Source organism: Dendropsophus ebraccatus, chromosome 2 (assembly GCF_027789765.1).
Source record: "Dendropsophus ebraccatus isolate aDenEbr1 chromosome 2, aDenEbr1.pat, whole genome shotgun sequence".
Classification (NCBI taxonomy): domain Eukaryota; kingdom Metazoa; phylum Chordata; class Amphibia; order Anura; family Hylidae; genus Dendropsophus; species Dendropsophus ebraccatus.
Window position 1 is genome coordinate 208,542,912 of NC_091455.1, and position 23,259 is coordinate 208,566,170.

The window sequence follows — 23,259 nt, forward strand, 5'->3', positions numbered from 1 at the left end:
TTGCGCGGTCCACTGGGTCATTTTGGGCCTGGTCCTCAAAGGTTTAAGCATATATGATAAGCGCCAGCTGAAGGCTTATTTGGCTGACAGCTAATTTTCCCATAATCTCAGTAAAGATCGGATTGGCTGCCATCCAGGATTAGAACAAACACAGTTACTTTCTTGCAAAAACAGCTCCACCCCTGTCCTCAGGTTATGTGTGGTATTACAATTCAGCTCCATTCACTTCAATGGAACTGAGCTGCAAAACCCCACAACCCAAACTGAGGACAGAAGATGTGCTGTTTCTGGAAGAAAGAGACCATTTCTTAAGCCTGGACAATTCCTTTAAGGTCCAAATAGTATCCATTATAATAGGTTAATAACACTTACTGTTTTGTACCTCTCGTGAGCACGCTCAGCTGTCATACACCACGTTCATATACATTGTATATAGTATAAAGGACTGATACATTGTCTGACATCTTATCCTAATGGCCGGGAACAAAAAAAAAAAGTCCTATAATTATTCTTTATTCTAGAAGATTTACAGTCTACCTTTAGAAAGAAGAGAATTTATGTAGAGAAGAGACAGGAAACAAAACACTTTTCTATCTGGGTCGTATCACCGGCTGTGGCTGTAATTTTAGAATCTGCTGATACAACAGAACAGGCTCAGAGAGGCGAATGTGAACTGGAGGCGATCCAGAATACAACCCTGTGCAGGCAATGTATGGGAACCTAGCTGTAATGAATAGATGCCCAGTGTGTTCTCACAGTGCCAGCCAACTGGATGGATGGATGGATGGATGGAAGAGTTTCCTATTCCATCCATAAACCTCTATGTGGACCTGTGTATTTTAAATATATCCCATGTGTCATCTGATCTGAAAGTCACATATTATTTCCTTGGCCTTTGCTGGGCTCCTCCTGAGTTCTGTACAGATTTATGTGGTCATTGTAAATTATGTTACTCGCATACAGCAGGTGATTTATCCCTGGTGAGACCTCCGAGCTGTATTTTATCTCAGAAATGGAAAGTGTTCTGGTCATGTCAGTGTATGACAGGGTGTAGGACTGACACAGGAGGGTATATTAGAACTCAGAGGAAAGAGAGACAGCACCAATGAACCCTGAACTTGCAGCTGTACAAGCAGATACGCAGGTATATGCAGATAAAAGAATGAAGATATCAGCCAACATCACTGCGTAACATGAACCTCCCCATGTACAAAATACGTGTTTTTTTTTCATGCCTAAAGTGCAAATGACCTCCTTCTCATGCAACTCCTTAACCAGCAATCATACACTGAGCCCTGAACCTGCAGCTCCACAAGCAGGGAACACTCACTGAGCTTTGATCCTGCAGCTCCCATTGAAGGGAGAAATCACTTAGCTCTGAACCTGCAGCTCCACAAGCAGGGAACATTCACTGAGCTCTGATCTTGCAGCTCCACAAACAAGGAACAATCATGAAGTCCTGAACCTGCAGCTGGAAGAGCAGAGAGCACTCAATGAGCCCTAAACCTGCATCTCTACAAACATGAACAATCACTGAGCCCTAAACCTGCAGCTTCACAAGCATGGAACACTCACTAAGCCCTTAACCTGCAGCTCAGAGTGAAAGGAGCACTCACTGAACCCTGATCCTGCAGCTCCACAAGCAGGAAAGAATCATTGAGCCCTGAACCTGCAGCTCCACAAGCACGGAACACTCACTGAGCTCTTAACCTGTAGCTACATAAGCAGGGAACACTCACTGAGCTTTGAACCTGCAGCTCCACAAGCAGGGAACACTCACTGAACCCTGAACCTGAAGCTCCTCAACCAGCAAACACAAACACTGAGCCCTGAACCTGCAGCTCAACAAGCAGGGAACATTAACTGAGCCCTTAACCTGCAGCTCCACAAGCAGGGAACACTTACTGAGCCCTGAACCTGCACCTCCAAGAGCAAGGAATGCCTACTGAGCTCTGAACCTGCAGCTCCACAAGCAGGAAGAAATTACTAATCCCTGAACCTGCAGCTCCACAAGCAGGGAACATTCACTGAGCTCTGAACGTGAATCTCCACAAGAAGGGAACACTCACTGAGCCTTGAACCTGCAGCTCCAAGTGGAGGGAGAAATGACTGAGCCTTGATCCTGCAGCTCCACAAGCAGGGAACACTCATTGAGCCCTGAACCTGCAACTCCACAAGCAAGGAACGCTTACTGAGCTCTGAACCTGCAGCTCCACAAGCAGGGAGAAATAATTAATCCCTGAACCTGCAGCTCCACAAGCAGGGAACACTCGCTGAGCTCTGAACGTGAATCTCCACAAGAAGGGAACACTCACTGAGCCTTGAACCTGCAGCTCCTCAACAAGCAAACACACACTGGGCCCTGAACCTGCAACTCCACAAGCAGGGAACATTAACTGAGCCCTGAACCTACAGCTCCACAAGCAGGGAACACTCACTGAGCCCTGAACCTGCATCTCCAAGAGCAGATAGCACTCATTGAGTCCTGAACCTGCAGCTCCAAGTGGAGGGAGCAGTCACTGAGTCCTGATCCTGCAGTTCCACAAGCAGGGAACACTCACTGAGCCCTGAACCTGCAACTGCACAAGCAAGGAACGCTCACTGAGCTCTGAATCTGCAGCTCCACAAGCAGGGAGAAATTACTAATCCCTGAACCTGCAGCTCCACAAGCAGGGAACACTTACTGAGCTCTGAACGTGAAACTCCACAAGAAGGACACACTCACTGAGCCCTGAACCTGCAGCTCCACAAGCAGGGAGAAATTACTAATGCCTGTACCTGCAGCTCCACAAGCAGGGAACACTTACTGAGCTCTGAACGTGAAACTCCACAAGAAAGGAACACTCACTGAGCCCTGAACCTGCAGCTCCTTAACCAGCAAACACACACTGGGCCCTGAACCTGCAGCTTTACAAGTAGGGAACACTAAGCCTTACACCTGCAGCCCCACAAGCAGAGAACATCCTTCTAAGATGTGTCCCTCAAAAGCATGTTGATCATAAAGCGTCTTAGTTATCAGCTGTAATTTTAGGGAAACCTGGCAGTAAGTGTTCAGCTTCCTTGCAGCCTCACCACAGGAGACGTGAGGCATTAGGGACCAGCGATCAGCCAACAAGAAATCACTTGTCCATTGGCTGATCTCATCCTCCGTGTAGGTATTATTCTTTATTATTTTCTTCCTTTTAGTTGATATTTTATTATCGCTCTAGGAGGTTTCCCATTATCTTATCTGCTTATCTTGTATTTTGCTTGTTCATATCGTGTTCTGCAAATGATGAAATTTCTCATAAGCCGAAACCTTGTGGCCGTTCTCATTCCTCAGCACCAGCGGTACTAGCAGCACCTTTTATTTCAGGAAACATTCTGTAACATTTCCTGCCGGCTGCCAGCCGAGAAAAATATCTATTGTGTTACTGTATTACTTTGAGCACTTGAGGTTTTATGTTATAGGATCCGCCGCTGAGCGGTAACCACCTAAATCCCCATTCAGTGAAATTACCTGAATCTCCTGCCATAAGAGGCGACTTTCACACACGTCTCCTATTATGTGACCGGCCGACGATTCTTCTGCTGAAGCGTTTGAAGGTGCGCTATGTGTTCTTCGAGGGTTCCTCTCTTTAATGGAACTTTGATGTTATTTTATTCTTTACATTTTTTTACATTCAATAACTCTCAATGAGTCTAAAGTGGAGAAGAAGAAAAGAAAGATTTAGGATTCCGGTAAACAGAGTCATTCAGGGAGAACCTGCGGAGGACGAGTCTACAGGATTCATAAAATTCCAGAGAGCAAGGACAATTGTGTCGCACAATAGTAACATGATCAAAACCTTTTTAGGGACACAAAGTCTGTACAATCTCCTCTTGCTGTGTAGGTGATCCTTTGCTCCCTGTTATCAGCCATTTCGGACTATGGAGAGGCTGACTGTAGTGTCCTGCAATGGGAAGGAAGGGCAAAGAGATACATTGTACCTAAAATAATAACCTGATATAATAATAGTATTTAAAAAATAATAATAACAACCCAATATTATAATAATAATTAAATAATAATAACAACATATAAGAATAGTAAATAATCGTAACCCTTTAAATCGAGAAATTGAGACCCTCTTACACTTTACATCTAGAAACTGAGACCCTTTTAGGCCTTACAACTAGAAATCGGGATCCTTTTAGACTTAAAGGAGAAGTCCAGCAAAAAAAATTATTAAAGTATTGTATTGTCCCCCAAAATTTATACAAACCACTTATATACACTTATTAAGGGAAATGCTTATAAAGTGTTTTTTTCCCTGCACTTACTACTGCATCAAGGCTTCACTTCCTGGGTAGCATGGTGATGTCACTTCCTGGATAACAAGGTGGTGTCACTTCCTGAATAACATGGTGATGTCACTTCCTGAATAACATGGTGATGTCACTTCCTGGACAAGATGGTGATGTCACTACCTGGATAACATGGTGATGTCACTTCCTGGATAACATGATGATGACACTTCCTGGATAAAATAGTGATGTCACGACCCGACTCCCAGAGCTGTGCGGGCTGTGACGGCGTTTGGATTCTTTTCTACACGGGTATCCCGCTCAACAAGAAGATTACTATCCTATGACACTCAGGTACCTTCATTACATATATATACCCTCACTAATTTTTTCTGACACTGTCTGAACTTGTATACAGCTACCTATGAATTGGTCAAGCATTCAGGTTACTAAGGATGAGATGTCCTGTTAGATCGGATGCAGGAAAGGATCAGGCATGGGGATATAAAGCATAGCTGAAGGTGGGTGGAAGGATCAGCAGCTTAATAGCTTAAAGGGGTTGTCCTGTGACCAACGCCAATCCCCAACACACCGGTAAATTCATGTTCATGGTAAGTCCAAACACTAGGACACCCATGATCCCCATCAGTCTCCTATTAGAATGGAACAGCAGTCATTCTTTCCTTGTCTATGGGCCCTATTACACGGGTGGTAATCGACTGAATCGCTCTGTGTAATAGAGGCAACGATCAGCCGATGAAACGATCAGCCGGTCGGCCTCCCGAAGATGACGTCTTTGAAGAAGATGGCGGACGGGGTCGGTCGACACGGATCAGGTATGTATAGCGCACCACACTTCCGGGTACACGTGCGGGGGTGGGGGGACACGGGAAGGGGGCGATTCACAGACATAACATACAAAGTTGTATAACTTTGTAATGTGTGTTATTCTGTGAATAATTGCTGAGCGCCGCACTACCCCTTTAAGTTGTAAGCAGAACTGCAGCTGCTAACTCTAATTAGGAACTATCCTATCCTGGGGAGTGTCTGGCTTCATAAAGTCAGGCAAATTAAAAGGCAACCTTATCAGGCCCCATACACATATACACAAGAGAAAAGTCAATTGAACCCCCCCCCCCTTTTCAATTTTATTGTAAATGTCTAATGTGTATGGGAGCCTCCTGACTCTTCCCCAATGATATCAGGAGACAGAAGAGATTAAACATGTTGGATTTCAATTGCCCCATCCTTTTATTTCTTCCTGGGACCCTCATATAACCCCTAATACAATGGTGGTCGCACTCTCCCACCCTTGATAAGAAGATACAATGTTGCATAGTCTTGAGTTGTTCTTCCAACCTTCTTATTCCGCCCCTAAGAGCTTTTCATGCTTAGATGGTCTTGTAGCTCCTCATACAATCAAGAGTCCAGCCATAGTGTCAAGCCTATCAATCATGTATGCCGTGACGGCCATACACGGCCAAGAACCTGTAAAGCAACTTTGAAAACCAACTCAACCCCCCCCCCCATCCCATATTTCCTTGGTATTGTCCTCCACTCTTTACAACCTCCTCCTCTATTAATCTCATTGTTCGCTGGACACAAAGCTTCGCCCTACTGTTTCCATTCACGGTTTGCATTATATCCTAACAACCATAGTTATAGCGCAGGCCGTCAGCTCACGTGGTCCCCCCCCCCTCTCGTCTTCTGCCCGTTCCCATAGATGACACCATGAATTATTCACAACCTGCGAAGCCATAGAGCTCTGCAATAAATGATCTGCACACAAAACCATTGGGATGTAAGGATCATGCCAGCAATGTCAAGAATCTGTGACCTTCTCTCCCATTGACCCAACAACTGTGCGGAGGTCGTAATCCGAGCGTGACCCTGGTTACATGTCATTTTATGGCTCTTCTTGTATGGTGGCCCGGGGCCATGGCTGCAGGTTGTCAGGAGACGTCAGGTTTATTACCTGTAAGAGATGATGGTGTCTGGAGGCAGGAATGTTACAGACAAGATACCGGGAACTTGCTGACCTCTGCACTGTAATTTTAGCAATTTTACGTGTTTTTATATACTTTTTGCATGATAGTGAAAACACGCGGTGCGGCAACCTGGCACCGAGCGACACACAAGAATGTAATAAAAAACCTACAGACTATACACAGCATAGCCATACCCTGTTACAGGCCGTCACTTGTTACACAGATCAGATGTGATGAGGGGAAGCCTGCAGAAAGGGGTCAGGTTTCCTACAGCGCCACCACAGGAGAAATGAGGTATTACACAATTCATAAATATCAGGGTGATTTTTGCAGCCGCTGTTCTCTCTGGTCATGAGATACAGATCTGAATGGGAAATCCACTATTGATACAGAATTTTTTTTTTTTTTGTTCTAAATCAGACCCCCTTCAGCTTATGAACAAATTTGAACATAATTTAGGCTACATAAATTTTTTTGTTAATATATTGTTATACTTCAGAGCTGCACTCACAAATCTGCTGGTGAAGTCACTGTGTACACACATTACTGATCCTGTACTGATCCTGAGTAGAGATGAGCGAACCGGGTTCGGGTTCGAGTCCGTCCGAACACGAACGATCGGCATTTGATTAGCTGGGGCTGCTGAACTTGAATAAAGCTCTAAGGTTGTCTGTAAAACATGGATACAGCCAATGACTATATCCATGTTTTTCACATAGCCTTAGGGCTTTATCCAAGTTCAGCAGCCACCGCTAATCAAATGCTGAACGATCGGGTTCGGATCGACTCGAGCATGCTCCAGGTTCGCTCATCTCTAATCCTGAGTTACATCCTGTATTATACTCCAGAGCTGCACTCACTATTCTGCTGGTGGGGTCACTGTGTATATACATTACATTACTGATCCTGTACTGATCCTGAGTTACATAGTTACATAGTTAATACGGTTGAAAAAAGACACATGTCCATCAAGTTCAACCAAGGAGGGGATGGATACAGGGAAGGGGGATTGTATTATACTCCAGAGCTGCACTCACTATTCTGCTGGTGGGGTCACTGTGTATATACATTACATTACTGATCCTGTACTGATCCTGAGTTACATCCTGTATTATACTCCAGAGCTGCACTCACTATTCTGCTGCTTGGTGTTGGAAACAGCAAGCTTTTCATCAGACCTCATTATTAGGTATAAGTACATCAGGTTCTCTCACTACATATATAATAATTTTTTCTTTCTTCCCAGCAGTTATACATCCCGTCATCATCTTATTTTATTTTCCATCAGTGCTTGGCAGCCTGAGGCTCTCCAGCTGCTCCCCCTAGCTCACCAGGGTAGCCGCTTACTACCAGAACATGCTGGGGGTTGTAGTTTGGCAACATCCGCTTTACGTCACGTCATTCGGAGGTGACTCAGTAATGGCGCTGCGTCTTAGGAAACAATCTGCAATAAAGTCCTGTAAGAGCCGAGGCTCAGGAGGTGACAGGAGTTCCTTCTATTTCATGGTTTATGGGAGGCGTGCGTCGCTCTTACAGCAGGAAGTGGTGGCGTTTGGTCACCTTACCGTGAGTCACCGCTTATCACCGCGTCCATGTACAAAGGTCTGTTTGGTTATTGCTACAAATCGGACATCACCTGATTGCAGGTCACATAGAAGCCAATGAAGAGGTGATGGAGTCAGTAGCAGCTATGGGATGGTCACAGTACAGCGGGTCAGGGGGTGTGACTGCATGGAGTTCAATTACAGAGCTCTCGTGGAACTCCTCTCAGCCCAACAAGGAATAAGTCAAGTTATACCACACTATAGTATGAAAGGTCTCATGTTTGTTTCCCCACTCCACACCTTTCCCATTGCTTACTGACAATAGAGATCCTCAGGGGAGGGGCTTCCTGCACAGGGAGGGGCTTATCTGCAGAGGATAGCTCCACCCATTAGCAACAAGCTGTGTCTTCTCTCTGTACAGCCCCATAGGATTCTGCCCCTATTATATGTATGCGCTTACACAACAGAGATGGGATATGCAGTGCATCGACACAAGGGCTTCAAGAATAAGAACCCAATTCTATGTTCTTTAGGGGTAATCCAGTATTTTTTTATTCTTTTTATATTTATTTATTTATTATTTTATTTTTATTCATTTATTTTTTCAAATCAACTGGTGTCAGAAGGTGATACAGGTTTGTAAATTACTTCTATTTAAAAAAATATCCAGTCTACTAGTACTTATCAGCTGCTGTATGTCCTGCAGGAAATGGTGTATTCTTTCCAGTCTGACCCAATGCAATCAGCTGCCACCTCTGTCCTTGTCAGGAACTATCCAGAACTGCAGCAAATCCCCATAGAAAACCTCTCCTGCTCCGGACAGTTCCTGACATGGACAGAGGTGGCAGCAGAGAGCACTGTGTCAGACTGGAAAGAATACACCACTTCCTGCAGGACAAACAGCAGCTGATAAGTACTGAAAGACAGGAGATTTTTAAATAGAAGTAAATTACAAATCTGGATAACTTTCCGACACCGGCTGATTCGAAAGAAATCAGAGTACCCCTTTAAGACCATAACTAGAAATCTTTCCTCGGCTTCCCTATTTCCTCTCACACCTGTGCATGATATTGCTCCATTCATCATCAACCTTGCCAGAATATTCTAAATTTATTGCGGCGCATACAGAGGAGGATCAGCAACATTTTCCCGTAGACGAGATAATCAGTCTTGGCAGCGGCAGAGTATATAGGTCATGCGCGGTATTGTACGGGACTCACTGTCAGGCTGGAGCAGGTGAAGACATTTACATGGAAATCATCCTCAGCCGATACCATCCTGATTAATCAGCGGCGCCCCACGCTGCCCGCCATGACATCACGCCAGAGGGATTCGCTGTGCTGAGCGTCTCAGAGAGATTTCACTGCACAAGCCGCAATGGAAGCCGAAAATAAAGTCTATAAATACACAGGAGACAATGGAGGCTTTGATTAGCGCCGCTTGTTAGTCCACTTCCTAAGAGGCGGCCATTGTTCTAGAGGGGAACCTATCACCAAATCCCAGCCAAGTGTATCTCATTCATACAAGGAATCCTACTGTCCCCCGCCATTGTTCTCTCCAAGAGGGATTACAATCTGGCAAACAAAACCCAGAATGGATAGGAATATTACCATATCTATACAACCGCACTATACATAATGGATTGTCCAGAGATAAGAGTGTACCGCTCCCCCACTACTATCCACAGTCTTATAGTAGTTATATATATGGGGCAGTATTATAGTAGTTATATTCTTGTATATAGGGGGCAGTATTATAGTAGTTATACAGTTCAGGGAAGAAAAAGAGTGCTGCACCTCACACCTATGGCTGATACTAGTGCCCCTAGGCTAAATAAAAAACATCAGAATTCTGTATGTGAATTGATCAAGCCACACTGCCCCATGTACCGCGTGCAGGTATCTGATACACATGGGTCCCTACACTAAGTCCACACTGTGCCAGTCAGCGACCACCACCCCCGCAGGCGTGCACAGTCAGGGAAGGGAGGCCATGGAACGGCCCTGTAACCCCCATGCCACAGGACTAGACCCAATAATGCCACACCGAAACCCAGCCAGCACCACCGGCGAAGGAAGCTGCCCCCAAACAGCACAAGTCTGGATAAGGTATTGCACTCACCATAGCTATCAAAGATAGAATGGGACAGACAGGAGGGATTAAAACCATGTGCACTCAGGTGTCTCCTGCTAATTGCGGTCATGTGGGTCTCACCAGGAGGAGTGCAAAACACAGAGAAAAGAGAGAAACAAAATACAGTTCAGGGAAGAAAAAGAGTGCTGCACCTCACACCTATGGCTGATACTAGTGCCCCTAGGCTAAATAAAAAACATCAGAATTCTGTATGTGAATTGATCAAGCCACACTGCCCCATGTACCGCGTGCAGGTATCTGATACACATGGGTCCCTACACTAAGTCCACACTGTGCCAGTCAGCGACCACCACCCCCGCAGGCGTGCACAGTCAGGGAAGGGAGGCCATGGAACGGCCCTGTAACCCCCATGCCACAGGACTAGACCCAATAATGCCACACCGAAACCCAGCCAGCACCACCGGCGAAGGAAGCTGCCCCCAAACAGCACAAGTCTGGATGTGTTTTTTATTTAGCCAAGCGGCACTAGTATCAGCCATAGGTGTGAGGTGCAGCACTCTGTTTCTTCCCTGAACCGCATTTTGTTTCTCTCTTTTCTCCGTGTTTTGCACTCCTCCTGGTGAGACCCACATGACCGCAATTAGCAGGAGACACCTGAGTGCACATGGTTTTAATCCCTCCTGTTTTTTCCCATTCTGTTTGCTGCAGCTATGGTGAGCGCAATACCTTATCCAGACTTGTGCTGCTTGGGGGCGACCTTCTCCGCCGGCGGTGCTGGCCGGGTTCTGGTGTGGTGTTTTTGGGTCTGGTCCTGTGGCATGGGGGTCGCAGGGCCGTCCCATGGCCCCCGTTCCCTGGCTGTGCACGCCTGCGGGGTTGGTGGCCACTGACTGGCACGGTGTGGACTTAGTGTAGGGACCCATGTGTATCAGATACCGGCACGAGGTACATGGGGCAGTATGGCTTGATCAATTCATACACAAAATTCTGATGTGTTTTTTATTTAGCCAAGCGGCACTAGTATCAGCCATAGGTGTGAGGTGCAGCACTCTGTTTCTTCCCTGAACCGCATTATAGTAGTTATATTCTTGTATATAGGGAGCAGTATTATAGTAGTTATATTCTTGTATATAGGAGCAGTATTATAGTAGTTATATTCCTGTATATAGGAGCAGTATTATAGTAGTTATATTCTTGTATATAGGAGCAGTATTATAGTAGTTATATCAGCACAAGCCATTGAGGAATGTCACTGAGATTACTCAGCCAACGAAGACTACAACGCTCCTCATCTCACAAAGACACTTAATCTGATAACATAAACAGCTCCACACAAATCACGGGTCACTGATAGTGCCAACACATCTATTTGCTTGTGCTTATAGTAGTTATATTCCTGTATATAGGAGCAGTATTATAGTAGTTATATTCTTGTATATAGGAGCAGTATTATAGTAGTTATATTCCTGTATATAGGAGCAGTATTATAGTAGTTATATTCCTGTATATAGGAGCAGTATTATAGTAGTTATATTCTTGTACATAGGAGCAGTATTAGGGCTGTCATGTATGTTGGCAGATTTAGCACCAGAAGGTATTATGGAGGCGGCTCAATCCCTTTTTATTTCTCTGAGAAGTAACGCTGATCATACAGTAATCTTCCCAATGTTCAGACATATTTTGTATCAGTTTATTGATCCCCATGTCTATCTCCAGTTTCGGCTGGATACAATATACGTGATATGTGGAGCATTGTTCTCCTCGTAGCTGTTTACCTGTCTGCTTTCTATGTTAATCTGTAACCTGCTGAGGTTCATCCATGTGTGATAATGCTGCCATGCGGCTTCTGTGTGAGCGACATCAAAAAGCTTCCCCTCTGGCCGTGGATTGTTGGAGGGTCTACAAATATTTACCTGTTTACACAACAACTCTCAATTGACAAGATAGCTTCTTATTATCACGCATCATGGAGCCGCGGCATTGGGCAATGTCTATGGGTTTGGATGGTACAGGATTTTTCCTGTGTGATCATATACATAACAAAGCCGATGGCCAAATGATCCATAGGGCAAGAGACATCGCCCATTGGCCCTAATACACACATCTCCATCCAGAAACACAATAGACTGAGAGACAAATGCAAAAATACAAAGAATGGAATCCATTATCCAGGATTGTACTATACTTCTATGTCTGTTCTGATAAAGGGATGGAGATAAGTGGCTGCCGGTCACATCCCGTAATTCTTATCTCCATAGTAGAATATTCTGGATGAGGGACATAACAAAGCATGATGATACCCCATACTAAACTACTTCACCCTTCCATAAACTATTTCTTCTCTTTTCCAAAAACAGCACCATATCTGGTTGTGCGTGGTATTGCAGCTTGGCCACATTCACTTTAAAAGTGATTGTTTTTTAATCTTAATCACCTAGTATCAGATAGTTAAACAGATTTGTAAATGACTATAAAAATCATTAGTTTTCCCATACTTATCAGCTGCTGTATGTCCTGCAGGAAGTGGTGTATTCTTTCCAGTCTGACACAGTGTTCTCTGCTGCCACCTCTGTCCATGTCAGGAACTGTCCAGAGCAGTAGAAAATCCCCATAGAAAACCTCTCCTGACATGGACAGTTCCTGACATGAACAGAGGTGGCAGCAGAGAGCACTGTGTCAGACTGGAAAGAATACACCACTTTCTGCAGGACATACAGCAGCTGATAAATAGTGGAAGACTTTAATAGAATTGATTTACAAACCAATATAACTTTCTGATAGCAGTTAATTTTATAGAAAAAACAGTTTAGCTGGAGTTCCCCTTTAAGGTAAAAAAACAGACACAACCTAGGACAGGTCGGGTGGGGTGGGGCTGTTTGGGGAAGAAAGTAGCCATGTTTTTCTCATCCAAGATAAAGTATTTAAGTGAATTATTTAGAAGAATATATTTTTTCCAGTCTTAGAGGGTCTGTCATCTCAGCTGAGGTCATGTTAAGGCTAGGATGACCAATGGGGTCTTCCCTTCACAGCCCACCCTCTTCTACCATTAACCATTGAAATGAGCAGCTATCTATAGAGAAGAACAAAGCCCCTTGGCTGAGCTGGTTTACCATGCATACATTGCCCCTAAGGGACACTTCTTCTTCTTCAGCAGGAGGACCCCCTCCCCCATCACCTAATGGGGGCAAAGTTCCTTAACACAGAAATCCTGGCTGTGCAACTATTATAATGGTGGTAAGGTCAAACTGGGTGGATAAAAGGGCTGAAACGCTGCCATTGAAAAGCTATTTGCATGTCAACACTTGTATCATCAGGGTTTATTGGCCGTCTTAGGGCCGTGGGTGAAGCAGATCCCTCCTTTACATCCCTGTGACCTATAGTCCTATATGCTGGATAACTGCAGGGCCCATCTCTGGAAACTGCCCTTATCCTGGGAACGGGGGTCCGATAACCATTGAGGGTTACATTGTGAACGAGAGGACCCTCTATTGTAAATCCATTCAATTCTGAAGTTTGAGCAACTACAACTTCTATCATGTCCTGATACCTGTTACAAAACTATGACAGCTGATGCAGAACTACAACTCTCACCATGCACTCTGAGGCTGCAGAGCAGCACTCCCCAACCTGGGGCTCTTCAGCTGTTGTGCAGCTAGATGCAGTGGTATAGAGAGAATGGGGATCCGTGGTATAGAGAATGGGGATCAGTGGTATAGAGAGAATAGGGATCAGTGGTATAGAGAGAATAGGGATCACTGATAAATAGAGAGAATGGGGATCACTTGATCTCGATCAGACCATGAATGAGCAAACACTTGTTCATCACCTGATCACTTTGTTCTCTCTCTGCTTGTCGGACGCCCATCTCCCCATGTAATAGGTATATGTATATGTATGTAAGTAATGGGCTGTATGAGGGATCCAGTGATCGTTCACATGGCCCTATCTGCATAGGGATCAAGCCTTGTAATAGGGCCCAATGATGAGGCCTACTCTATGGGACTAGCCCTTTAAATCCATAAATAAACATTTACTTTTGCTTTACTGATATTGTGCGCAGATTAGTTACATTGTAGCAAATATTTAAACAAGATGGAGAATGATTCCATGTGAACAGGAGCTAATCCCGAGCCTATCCCCTATACTACACGACCCAGAAGTGACTGACATGATGTAATTCTCTTCCTACTTGTCTTTCTGTTCACGAGAAGGGAAACTTCTCTCTCCAGCTGAGATAAAACGTAAGATTCTCTGTATCTGTCCTTCCAGCGACCTCCGAACAAAGCAATGGAGGAGAAGATCCCGCCAGTGATCCTCACCCCCTTATATCCAGGAAGATGAGAGGATGGATGGCGTGCAATGGATTATATGTTCCCCCTGCTCCAGGCTATGGCTGTAGCCCCCCTCACCCAGCAGCATAACCCCCAAATCATCACATGTGTTAGTGATATCTGTTTCTAGGAAAGCTGAGTGAGAACCAATCTGCCCAGCATTGTAAACAGGGGAGTTTATGCCCCCCCCCCCACTCACTCACACACACACATCACTCAGCTTTCCTGGGATCCTATGTTTATGGACCCCCCTTCATCACTCAGCTTTCCTGGGGTCCTATGTTTATGTAACCCCCTCATCACTCAGCTTTCCTGGGGTCCCATGCCACCCCACCCACACACATCACTCAGCTTTCCTGGGGTCCTATGTTTATGGACCCCCCTCTACATCACTCAGCTTTTCTGGGGCCCCATGCCACCCTCCCCCCACCACACACACACACACACATCACTCAGCTTTCCTGGGGTACTATGTTTATGGACCCCCCCCCCCCTTTACATCACTCAGCTTTTCTGGGGTTGGGTCCCATGCCATCCCCCCACACACACATCACTCAGCTTTCCTGGGGTCCTATGTTTATGGATCAGTTCCCCCCACATTACTCAGCTTTCCGGGGTCCCCCCCCCCCCACACACACACACCACTCAGGTTCCCTGGGGTCTTATACCCCCCCCCCCCCCCCACATACACACACACACACATCATTCAGCTTTCCTGGAGTCCTATGTTTATGGATCCCTTCCCCCCACATTGCTCAGCTTTCCTGGGTCACCCCCCCCCCCCCCCCCCACACACACACACACACACACACACACACACGACTCAGGTTCCCTGGGGTCTTATACCCCCCACCCACACACACATCATTCAGCTTTCCTGGAGTCCTTTGTTTATGGACACCCCCCCCCATCACTCAGCTTTCCTGGAGTCCTTTGTTTATGGACACCCCCCCCATCACTCAGCTTTCCTGGAGTCCTTTGTTTATGGACCCCCCCCCCCCCCCCCCCAATCACTCAGCTTTCCTGGGTTAACCCCCACACACACACACATGACTCGGGTTCCCTGGGGTCCTATATTTATGGACCCCTCCCCACACAGCACGGCCCATAGATAAACCCTCGGCCTTGGCTGTAGATGTGCAGTGACAGCGGTGACACCATCTCTTGTACAATGTTTGTGTAGCTGTCACGCTGGGTTTAGACTTTGACAAACCCTGACAAATCCGGCTTGTTCAGATTGTCAGTCTATGTATTTAGCTGCTGGCATTTCTGGGGCCCCCAGTGAAGTCCTGTCCTAGTAACCAGCCCTATAATGGCCGCCCTGTTCACTGTGAGATGGAAAGTTCTGAAACTTTCCTATGTACTTTGTACTTGTAAGACCTCTGCTGTCAGTCAGTGAGTGGCACCAGCCACATGGCCGGCACTCTTGTTTATTAAACATTCTTCTTTACATTCAGACTTTTCCTAAACCAAATATTGTTCCTAGCTGAGAGTTTGCTACAATTGTATCCGGTCTGGACAATGCTCTGTGAGCTAAGGGTTATTCTTCATCTTAAAAACTTCTGCACTAAACAGGATCTTCCAGATAGGACATAGAGATTGTGGGGGTCCGACCTGTAGCCAAGCCAAGCTGAATGGAGCTGCAGGTCTGCGTGTGTGCCCCCCCCCCCCCCGCGCTTTATTCATTCTCTATTGGGCTACCGGAGATAGAAAAATGCAGTTTGTGGCAGCTCCACAGGGGTATAATCTTATATTAGAAGGTTGCAACATGGTTTTATATAAAAGCAACAAAAATCCATGCACGGTGACAACTACTAAGACTGCCATTACAGCTGCCACTATGACTGCCATTACACTGCCAATACGACTGCCATTACAGCTGCCACTATGACTGCCATTACAGCTGCCACTATGACTGCCATTACAGCTGCCACTATGACTGCCATTACAGCTGCCACTATGACTGCCATTACAACTGCCAATATGACTGCCATTACACTGCCAATACGACTGCCATTACAGCTGCCACTATGACTGCCATTACAGCTGCCACTATGACTGCCATTACAGCTGCCACTATGACTGCCATTACACTGCCAATATGACTGCCATTAAACTGCCTATACGACTGCCATTACAGCTGCCACTATGACTGCCATTACACTGCCAATATGACTGCCATTACAGCTACCACTATGACTGCCATTACACTGCCAATATGACTGCCATTACAGCTACCACTATGACTGCCATTACACTGCCAATATGACTGCCATTACAGCTACCACTATGACTGCCATTAAACTGCCAATATGACTGCCATTACACTGCCTATATGACTGCCATTACAGCTGCCACTATGACTGCCATTACAGCTACCACTATGACTGCCATTACAGCTACCACTATGACTGCCATTACAGCTGCCACTATGACTGCCATTACACTGCCAATATGACTGCCATTACACTGCCAATATGACTGCCATTACACTGCCAATATGAATGCCATTAAACTGCCAATATGACTGCCATTAGGGTATGTGCACACTGAGTAATTTAGACAAAAAAGTCCGTTGCGTAATCCGACGCACATGCCCGCTCGTGGACAGCGGCGGGCGTCTCTCAGCCTGTGTCATAGACTCCATTCTATGCACGGGTGGATTCCTTCCACCGTCCAAAGAATGAACTTGATCACGCGCCTGCCCACCGCTGACCGCAGACTCCAAATTACTCAGTGTGCACATACCCTTATATTGCCACTATGACTGCCATTACAGATGCCACTATGACTGCCATTACACTGCCATTACAGCTGCCACTATGACTGTCAATACAGCTACAACCATGACTGCCATTACAGCTGCCACTATGACTGCCATTACAGCTGCCACTATGACTGCCATTACAGCTGCCACTATGACTGCCAATACAGCTACAACCATGACTGCCATTACAGCTGCCACTATGACTGCCATTACAGCTGCCACTATGACTTCCATTATACTGCCAATATGACTGCCAATACAGCTACAACCATGACTGCCATTATACTGCCAATACAACTGCCAATATGACTGACAATACAGCTACAACCATGACTGCCATTACAGCTGCCACCATGACTGTCACTTAAGCGACAGGCAGGCATGTGAGGGCCAGGCACTCCTTCCTAGCTTTGCATCTATATACCCTGCCATGGCTTGCCAGTGACCTCCTGGTATACAGCCCCAGCCCATTCATAGGAAATCTGGTTGGCAATATTTTGCCATTGGTTGTCACCCAGCTTTCCCAGAATCAGACACGACTACTAAGAAACTGATGAACTGACAATTTGTGACCGTCTGTCTCTTCTGTGAATCTGTGACCTACATGATAGAAGATATGGATGGATCCACATGCAGCCTAGTTGCCGCTCTCTCTCAGATCTCTCTATCTTCTCTCTGCCACCCTGCGGCTTTCCTTTGCCCGGCCCTTCGCTCTGCATTATCTTCTCTGAACAGTTGCATCCTGTGCAGACGGCTCGGAGCAGCCCAGATCCTGCGACAAGACGGGGGGCTACAACCACAAGGCTGACACTGACCGCTTATACTCTTTGCATTGCTTCGGTTTATGTCTTACATGTTACATGAGTTGTTAACCAAAAATGTTTTCTTTTAAATCCACTGGTGCCAGAAAGTGCCAAAGATTTATAATTTACTTCTATTTAAAAATCTCCAGTCTTCCAGCCCAGGTATCCCTGTATACTATATGTATACTATATTGTTATATTGTTATGCTGTCAATCCTGTGGCCACCCAGCTGTTGCTAAACTACAAATCCCATCATGCCCGGGCAGGCGCTGTAGGCCCCCACTATGCTGTGATTTGCCATCTCCTCCCTGGCAGGAAGGAAGCCTTTTTCTTCTTCTTCTCTCTCAGAATTGTTCCCTTTTATCAGTCTCTGGCGTTCCTTTGTTTCTCATCGGCCCGGCCTGTAATTATGATGTGGTTTTCCGGACGTCCACCCTGTCATTTCCCCTCCTGTCTCTCTCAGGTAGTCTCCCGGGCTGCGGACTGGCTGGTTGGTAATAGCTGGTGTCATGGCTGTGGTCACAATCACTCCCAGGTAACAGGAGACATGTTCTGCCTCAGGTGTCCCCATTGTCTCAGCTTAAAGGGATCTTCTATATCCTCTCTATGGTTGTGTGAGCTGGCACGTACAAGACAACAATCTATTATAGATCGTGCAATTGCAGTATAGCATTATACTGGGCCCCAGCCACATCTGTACTTATACACATCACCATAGGCAGAGCTGCAGTGTAAAGCATGTGGGGCAGAAAGTGGGGTTGATAGAGCCCATGATGGGATAGGTAGTTGACAGAGCCCATGATGGGACAGGGGATGATAAAGCCCATGATGAGACGAGGGGTTGATAGAGCTCATGATGGGACGGGAGGTTAATAGAGACCATAATGGGACGGGGGATGATAGAACCCATAATGGGACAGGGGGTTGATAGAGCCTATAATGGGACAGGGAGATGATAGAGCCTATAATGGGATGGGGGATGATAGAACCCATAATAGGACAGGGGGTTGATAGAGCCCAGGATGGGACAAAGGGTTGATAGAGCCCATAATGGGACAAGGGGTTGATAGAGCCCAGGATGGGACAAAGGGTTGATAGAGCCCAGGATGGGACAAAGGGTTGATAGAGCCCAGGATGGGACAAAGGGTTGATAGAGCCCAGGATGGGACAAAGGGTTGATAGAGCCCAGGATGGAACAAGGGGTTGATAGAGTCCATAATGGGACAAGGGGTTGATAGAGTTCATGAAAGAGCCCATGATGGGACAGGGGCTGGAGAGAGTCCATGATACAGCCTATGATGGGACAGGGGGTTGATAGAATTCATGATAGAGCCCATGATGGGACAGGGGGTTGAAAGAGACCATGATGGTCGATAGCGCCCTTGACAGGAACTGTCAGGAAATGTTATGAAACTACAATTCCCAGCAAGCCCTGGCAACCTATGGACTGGACTTCAACCTTGGAGAATTCCTAGAATCTGCATGATCAGTGGATGGGGGACCTCCGTCCTACCAGCTGTTGCAAAACTACAATTCCCATCATGCCTGGACAGCCAACAGCAACAGCTCGAGGGCTGAAGGTTCCCCATCCCTGCTTTAACCTGTTGCTTCATATCTATTGCAAAACTACAACTCCCAGCATGCCCTGGCTGGAAACATGAATATAACCAGTTACCATCTTACAAAAAATGTACAGATTTTTAACTTTTTATTAACAAGACAGCAGGCAGAGATCTTGTACTCAGTCAATTAGAACTTTTTATACATTGCTTAAACTTTATTACCATAAGGTGTAATTCCCCTTTAAGAATAGTTTTTCTAACTCTGGCAATGTAAGAGGAGTCGCTCCCAGACTCTATAATACAGTTATTAAGTTCTTGTTGGATCCTGTCCTGTGTGAATACATGAAGTTCGCTCCCCGTATCCTGCCCCTATCTTATGTAACTCTACAGGCGGGGAGGAAGACTATATTTTACTCATTGCCTCGAGCAGGAGAAGGACGAAGAGTCCCTGAGATCACGTTGACTTGCCTGTAGCACATCACGCCACGTTCTCCGAGCCGGGTAAACATGGGAGGTGTTGATAGATGGTATCTTTAATGATTATTTGCTTGGAAGAGAAGAAGAAGCGTGGGCCGCAAAGAAACACAATGTCCCGTCCGTCTAGGGATGGGAACTCATTGGCTGGCAGGAAAGTGGTAGAAGGTGTTGAGTAGCGAAACTGAAATTGTGATGAGATCTTCACCATCCACAAGACGTAACTCCATAGAAGGGGACAAAGCTCCCCATAGATGTAAGAATATCGGGGAGTAAATGTATAATAATGTGAAGAGTCCTTCAAAACACCATGGGAGGAACCAAACCTACCATAGATGTGAGAATATTGGGGAGTAAATGTATAATAATGTGAAGAGTCCCTCACAACACCATGGGAGGAACCAAACCAACCATAGATGTGAGAATATTGGGGAGTAAATGTATAACATTGAGGGTGAGTCCTTCACAACCATCATGGAAGGAACCAAACCTACCATAGATGTGAGAATATTGGGGAGTAAATGTATAATAATGTGAAGAGTCCCTCACAACACCATGGGAGGAACCAAACCTACCATAGATGTGAGAATATTGGGGATGAGTCCTTCACAACCATCATGGAAGGAATCAAACCTACCATAAATGTGGGATTATTGAGGAGCAAATTTACAACATTGTGAAGAGTTCTTCACTGGCTGAAATTGGAAGTAGCCAAAACTTACCACAAACATAAGATTGTTAAGGAGCATATTATTTAATTTGTTCTTCACGAGACCATGAGAGTAGCCACACTTACCATAGGCATTTGAATATTAAATTATTATGAAATATTTTTTTTTGTGAACTACCCCTTTAAGGATCATACTATATAACCTTTGGCCCTCCAGCTGTTTCAAAACTACAACTCCCATCATGCTCTGACAGCTTACAGGTAGCCGCAGGTCAGCGACCCTGCTATAGGATGTAATTTAGTAGCCGGGTGAGGAGTGATAACATGTAACCGATACAATTCTGTCACAACATCTCATGGACTCGGCTCCCGTATAATGTATCACTAGTGACATTCCACAGGAGTCCTGACATGCCAGTCCATGGGGGCCGCAGCCAGCTGTTCACAGTGTACTCCTACTGTACACATCTCGTGCAGACCCCAGTCACCTTACCGTACGTGCCATAGATTCCTCACTTGGTTAACCTCAGGCTTTGTTTTGACAGGATACGAAGGGAAGTCTGTCAGAGAAATAGCAGCGAAACCACAACAATATTATAGTTCATGGGAGGGTGGACACATGTATAGCTCCAAACATGAAGACAAATGGGTCTCTTCCTCCTAAAAAAAAAAAAAAAACCCGATAGTTGTACATGCATCAGTCAGCCTGGGTTGTAGAGACTCACGCAATGTCATGGAGTTGCTTCATAGCAGTCATATGCCTTTGTCTAGCTTTGACCACTTTTATGGTATCGAAATCTCTTGGAAGAGGTCAGTGTTATGGATTTATTCCTCAACAACGCCAAACCTATGGTGAGATCTCTTTAATAGCATTGAGCGGATATTCAAAACCACTTGGGTTCGGCAATGTTCTCAGAATCCAAGCCCTTGAAATGGCTGCAGAAGTTGGATACCCAGCAGGTAGCTATGTTTTCCAGGACTCCCTAGGACAACATTTAACTTCTGCAGCCATCGGGCAGAGCTGATGTCACTTGTTGCTACTCTGGTCCCCCGGGGTCCCTTGACGCTTCCTAGTTAGAGAGAGGACCTGGGTCGTGACTAGAGATGATGGAACAGCGCTAATGTTCAGGTTCGTACAAACTCGAACTATTGGTATTTGACTCCCGCAGTCTTCCCGTTCCATGGGGAAGGTGGAAACAGCCCAAGACCTGCCTGGAAAACAGAAATACAGCCTAGGGCATAGGTTGTATTCTTGTTTTCCAGGCGGGACTCGGGCTGTCTCCACCTTCCCCGCGGAACGGGAAGACTGCGGGAGTCAATTACCGATGGTTCGACTTCGTACGAACCTGAACATTAGCGCTGTTTGATTATCTCTAGTCATAACATGTCAGGACAGATCAGTCAGTCAGTGGAGGGAGACCCGTAGGACCAAAGAGGCAGTACACGGCATCAGCCCTGGAACCCCCTCCCCGGAACTTTAAAAAAAATTAAAAATCACCCTGCCTAGAGTTGTCCTTTAAATGTTGAGTGTTCAGGTTCGGAGAATGTTCGCATCTCTGCTCAACACTACTGTAGGTTGATATTGTCACATAAGGGTGTTTTCCCAGTAGTACAAACAGTGTCAGGCTGGGGTATCTGGGGCCCACCAGAGGAACTGATCCTGTGGACCAACCAATGAAGAACCGGTGAGAAACAACATGTCAGTGTTTGTGCAGGTTTCAAAGCTGGGGGCCCAATGGAGGATCCTCCGGACTAGTACAAACCTCGATGTAACGCGTATTTTCAGGGGTCATGTAATGCTCGGTCCAGAGCACTGTTAGAAGCAATGCCCCGCCCCCATCACGTGAGCCAACCTGCTCCATAGGAGGAAGGTAGGAGGCATTCCCTCATCCTTAGCGCCCCCTGCGCATTTGGCGCCATCAGCAGGTTAGATTAACCTAAGTGGCTGATAGTTCCCTTTAAGGAAACTGAAAATTTCCACAATGCCCGCCAATGCGGGTTGGGGCCTGGGAGCTAAGCTGAAAGTTTCTACATTGGGGCCCATGTATGCCTTCAAAGTTAGCTATGACTCCGTATAAGTGCGGTATGTTATAGTCCTAGTAATTTCATAAACATCTATGAAAACCGATAGACTCTCGTAGCGCAGATCCCTGAGAATTTCATTACCACCAATTAACGAGCGGCAACAAGGTGCGCGCTGTTTATTATGCCTTGTAACCTGAGAATCGCGTAGCAGCTAAATGAAATCACTTAACAGCTTCCACATTTCAGCAGCCGCCATGTAAACAGGGGGACGACCGATAAAGCGCAAAAGACGAACGTCAGGACTAATTAGAGGAACGGCTGCGAGTTACATAAGGGCTGATGACAGCGGGAGAGAAGAGGGCGAAGTGATGTCACATTGTGATAGAATACAGGGAAGGTATGAAAGAGATTAACTGCAGGCGCCAAACGTCCTAATGAGGTGGGAAGAAGTAGAAAAATATAAAAAAAAATCCAGGTTAATATAACAAAAGCGTAATCACCGTATAATGGAGAACTTTGCAACTTCCCTTTCAAGATCTCGGCTTGCTGGCTTCGTGTAATAGAGACAATGATCAGCCGATGACAACGATCATGTGCCAAGTGTTTGGGCAAGGGCTGCATGGACATTGCTAATGATGTCCATGCAGCTTTTACTACCTGATTATCGGTGCGTTAGGTAACTACAATGATACAGTAGTCGGCCCATGTAATAGGACCCTAAATATAACCAACCG